Here is a 5,000-nt window from a genome sequence, read left to right as displayed (position 1 = left end):
TGAACCTTTTTTTTCAGCTTTCAGTTCCGTTTTGAAGGGAACCTTATCTCAAAATAGTTTTACTTACCTGGGGCTTCTACCAGCCCCCTGCAGCCGCCCTGTGCCCTCAACATGCTGGAACAATGCTCCATTCCCCCGCTGCAGCTAAGTTTCGTTTTCGGCGACTGTGCAGTCGCCAAGCTACTGCACCTGCGCGGCACTGGCTGCGCGCATCCTTCGCTCTCACATTGCTGTCCTGCGCACGCGCAATAAGAGAAATCAGGGTTGGTGACGTGAGCGAGAATGTGTGTCTAGGGCCGTGCAGGCACAGTGGCTGGGCGATGAAACTTAGCCGCTGGGGGGACTAGAGCATCGTTTTAGGATGTCAAAGGTGCAGGTGACTGCAGTGGGCTGGTAGAAGTCCCAGGTTACTGAAAATCCTTTTTTATTTGTTCTCCTTAAAGGGGAACTGAAGTAAGAGGTATACGGAGGCTGCCATATTTATTTCATTTTAATCAACACCAGTTGCCTGGCAGCCCTGCTGGTCTATTTCTCTGCAGTAGTATCTGAATAACACCAGAAACAAGCATGCAGCGAGTCTTGTCAGTTCTGAATTTAAAGTCTGAAACACCTGATCTGCTGCATGCTTGTTCAGGGGCTATGGCTAATAGTATTAGAGGCAGAGGATCAGCTGGGCTGACAGGCAACTGATATTGATTAAAAGGAAATAAATATGGCAGCCTCCATATACCTCTTACTTCAGTTCCCCTTTCATTTGCGTTAAAGGGCAACTGAAGCAAGAGGGATATGTTGGCTGACATATTCATTTCCATTTTTTAACAATACACTTTGCCTGGCTTCTCGCAGATCCTGTGCCTTTAATACTTTTAGCCATAGACCTTAAAAAAGCATGCAGCAGATCTGGTGTTTCTGACATTATTGTCAGTTCTGACAAGATTAGCTGAATGCTTGTTTCTGGTGTGATTCAGACACTTCAGCAGCCAAATAGATCAGCAGGGCTGCCAGGCAATGTGTATTGTTTAAAAGGAAATAATTATGGCAGCATCTATACTCTTCTCACTTCAGTTCCTCTTTAAAGTGAACCTCCGGACTAAAAATTGACTCAGCAGCACTGAAAAGGCTTTGTGTTTCTTTAACAGTTTCACAGCATCAGAACTTTGTTTCTCTTATACAAACCTCATTTTTAGCTGCACAGAAGAAAACTGCCCGGGCTTTTTTCCCCTGATGCTATGCAAAGCATGATGGGATTTCTGATTTTGTTGTTCTCGTTCTGCTGTTTTGGTGCAATTTTTTTTTTTTTACATTTTGAATTTGACATTTGAAGCCTAGCGTGTGCAGCTGGGAGGGGTAATCAGGACACAGGACAGTTGGAACTGTGTCTCCTACTACTTGTCACCTTCTTTCAACCAAAAAGATGGCTGCCCCCATGACAAAGATGGCAGCCCCCATGAATCACAAACATTTGCCTGTTCTTTTAAAACAGGGTGGGTAAGAGATTATATTACCTATCTATTCTAATTAACATAACTAATGTAACTTGATGACAGTATGTTTGTTTAGGCTGAAGTTCCCCTTTAAGGTTCCCTATAACCTCACTGCTCCAGGTTCGCAGCCTGCTTCACATATGCAAAGGACGGTGACGGCAGAGCTTAACTGCCCTTGGGGGCGGGGCTTATCATGGCTAAATGGGGGCGGGAATGCTTTTCGATTTGGAGGTGGGGTTTTGCAGCGGCTGGAGGGGAATGTCTGGCTGCTCAGGACAAAGTCTGGCCCTGGAAAATACCCTGATCATGTATTATTGCTACCAAAAGGAATTTAAATTTTTTTTTTTTTATAAGTAATATCAGCCCAGCATACCTCCCAACTTTCTGAGATGAGAAAGAGGGACACTTAGGCCACGCCCCTGCCACACAACAGATCATGCCCTGTCACACCCCCTAGTCATGCACACCATAAAGATTTCATTAGAAAAATGTTGTTTTATAATTCAAATCACACTGGTCCTTTCTACCCTGGTTCATTTTCCTTCATACTAGCATTGAAATTAAGAAATACATCAATCTAAAGGATGGGAATGTCAATCAAACACATTTTTCAGCAGAGAAATGTACATCTTTACATAGAAAGAGGGACAAAGTCCTGAAAGAGGGACAAATGAGGAGGAAAGAGGGACAGAGGGACAGGGCTCCCAAAGAGGAGTCCGTCCCTCCGAAAGAGGAACAGTTGGGAGCTAAAGCGTCAAAACGCTTTAAACTAAACTAATTTCTATTATCAGAAATCTAGTTCTATGGCATCCATACTACAATCACAATGTAATTTCTACTACCGGCCGCTAGGGGGAGCTCCGGGATGTAGCCGTCTCTACTGTCAGGGCACTGGGCAGCCGCTCTCTATGACTTCTTCTTCCTGGAACTGGTGCCGATGTAACCGGTGTATGTCGGGTCTGAGAGCTCCTGGCTATCGGGGATACGGAGAGAGAGGTCGCACGTCTGTCTCCTCTCCTGCCGTTGCTCTGTCTGCGAGGGGGGCGCGTGCCAGTATGACGTCATGGCAGCTATTGTGACGCACGTGTGCAGGTGGGCATCACGAGTACCGCTAAGGATGGCACCTGCAGTGACACGTGACCACTGCCCAGCTGCAATTGCTATGCCATGCTAGTGGATGGAGGTGAGGAAATATGTACAACAGGGAGAGGTGAGGGAATGTGCTGTGCTGTATATACTGCTGTACGTGCATCATGCAGCTATGTACTCAGCGGTGTGCACATGCCTATCCACACTACAATTTAGATTGGCCAATTTTACCACTGCTATGTGGTATGTGACTCTGAGCTTACTCGCATAATCTGTGTCAGTCTGTTGGCCCTCATGTTACATGGAGGAGGTAAAAGTGGCTTGCGTTTGGCCAATCATTTTATGGATATGTGTATGCACCCTAAAGGTGGCCACTAACTGTCCAATTTGTAGTGCAAAATCGTTCAAGAGGTCAGAAATTCTGTTGTAAATAATCTCTGTTGATGGACTCAAATGATTATAAAACAATTGGATTTTTGTCAAATCAAACTTTGGCTTTTCTTGTTGGTTGTGATAGGAAGCAAAGATTGGTTCATTGATGGTGTAGGGAACGATTTTTCTTCCGATCAGAATTTTCTGATCACTCAAACGATTTTTCACTAGAAATTGGACCGTTAGTGGCCACCTTTAGTTACTTTTTCCCTCCCTCTACTTTAATGTGATATACACAGGGCCCAACTGTTTAGCATACTCTGGCCCGCTCCTTGGAATGTGGCTCCTTCTCCCCTTCCTATTGCTGCCTAGTAGGCAGCTCCACCCCCCTCTCTAGGCATTACCGCCCCCTTTTTCGGCAGCTTTGATTATCATTAGCGCAAAGCTGCTGCAGCCGTCATCTTGTTAGCCAAAGCAAGGCATTGAAACACTGGTCTGCCCCTCAGTATGTCACTGCTGCTGCCCTCTTCAATGCTGCTGGTGCTGTACGTATGACCCTGTGTCTGCACACTGGCGCCAATGTCCAAGCGCTTTGCCCTTCAGATTACCTCCTTGGTATATCCTAGAAGATTGTTAGCGTCTCCTTAACCATATTGCATCATCACGCTAGCAACACGTTACTCATGTGCAATAGAACTTGCAGTGTCTGAAACAGCTGATTAGCAGCTGGTTTTGGAGACATACACATTTGCCCTATAATGTTGCACTTCCCTGCCAGCAAACCACATTGGAAGCTGCATAAAGGACTGCACCATTCCTTGTTTGGGGTGCAGCATTCTCCATACAGAGTGATTTATTGCTTGCTGTTGCACTGAAGTAAAGGTGTAGTCCGTACAGAGAATGGGGCAGCGCGTTCGCAGAAAGGTGCAGTCCGTCCGCAACATTCTGCACTCAGTACAGAGAATGGTGCAGTCCTTTAGACAGCTTCCGGTGTGGTTTCCAGGCAGGGCAACACAACATTTAGGGCAAATGCTCATGTCCCTGAAATCAGCTGATAATCGGCAGTTTCAGAAACTGAAAGTTCTTTTGCGAATGTGCATGAGTAACATGGAGCCAGCGTGATGTCACAATATGTTATCAAAAGAACAGGGCAACAGTGCCGATCATTTTCATTTTTTTTCCATTGATGATCCTGCCGGATCGACCGAGGCACGTGGCAACTGTAAGGTGGTTGAGCCCACCAGTTGTTCTACTCACTGTGACGCAATATGGTTATGTTATGACCTTTAGGAGAAGCCAACTATCTAGGGCACACCAACACACCAGCAGTCTGAGTTGGCACATAGCTTCTGCAGCCCCCACCTCATCTACTGCAACTTAGGGTGCATACACACATGCTATTTTGATTGGCAGATCACTGTCCAATTTTACTACCTCCACGTAGTAGGAAGGTAAACAGATTGTGGATTGTATGAACAGATTGTGCAGGTAAGCTCTTGTACTAGATGGAAGTAGTAAAATTGTGCAATGATTGGCCAATCAAAATTGCATGTGTGTACCAGGCTTTAGCATGGACATTAACTGCTTTTTGAGCTCACCTCCACCTATCATTTGCCCAGGTCTGGATGAAGAAAGAAGAGCCTGTGGTGACCAGTCCCAGCGCAGTGGTGGCTTTCGACAGCTTGACCATGACGCCTGGTGAGGGATCGCTTGGTAAGTATGGGGCACTGCTTTCTGCCCACTGCCACTTCTCATTGGATGGTTTGTTTTTTTTCAGTCACTGTGGGCCTGATTTGCAAAACTTGGCGAGCATTGTTATTGGGAGAACAAATCCTCTGTACTCTATCCATATTGTAAATAATGCTGCAAATGCTTTGGCCTCCATAATTGCCGCATTGATGGGATTGTGACCTAAAGCACGTATACTTTCCTAGTCTATGGATCCTGCAGAGGTTTCCCATGTCCTCCTCCAGACCTCCCCCGTTGCACAGCACCCTCTTGAAGTCCAGGTCTGCGCTCCCCTCTGAGCAGTAGCAACTTGTTTAAAGGGGTTCT

The 5,000-nt window shown here is 46.0% G+C and overlaps 1 protein-coding gene across 5 annotated transcripts in view; it reads left to right on the top strand.

Annotated features, from left to right (window-relative positions):
• The window catches only part of LOC137532899 (small ribosomal subunit protein RACK1-like), a 154,354-nt gene that overhangs the window by 58,869 nt on the left and 90,485 nt on the right, over positions 1 to 5,000 (top strand). For 2 of the 5 annotated variants that reach the window (XM_068253895.1, XM_068253892.1), the window contains exons 1-2: positions 2,411 to 2,667; positions 4,565 to 4,658. The gene's annotated coding sequence lies outside the window, so the exon portion shown is untranslated. Of the gene's footprint in view, positions 1 to 2,410; positions 2,668 to 4,564; positions 4,659 to 5,000 lie in introns of those variants that run through there. The other 3 variants (XM_068253897.1, XM_068253893.1, XM_068253896.1) reach the window with 2 other exon arrangements.

The sequence above is a fragment of the Hyperolius riggenbachi genome, chromosome 9 (genome assembly GCF_040937935.1).
Source record: "Hyperolius riggenbachi isolate aHypRig1 chromosome 9, aHypRig1.pri, whole genome shotgun sequence".
Classification (NCBI taxonomy): domain Eukaryota; kingdom Metazoa; phylum Chordata; class Amphibia; order Anura; family Hyperoliidae; genus Hyperolius; species Hyperolius riggenbachi.
The sequence above is the reverse complement of the archived record's forward strand: the minus strand, read 5'-3'. Positions and strand labels throughout refer to the sequence as shown.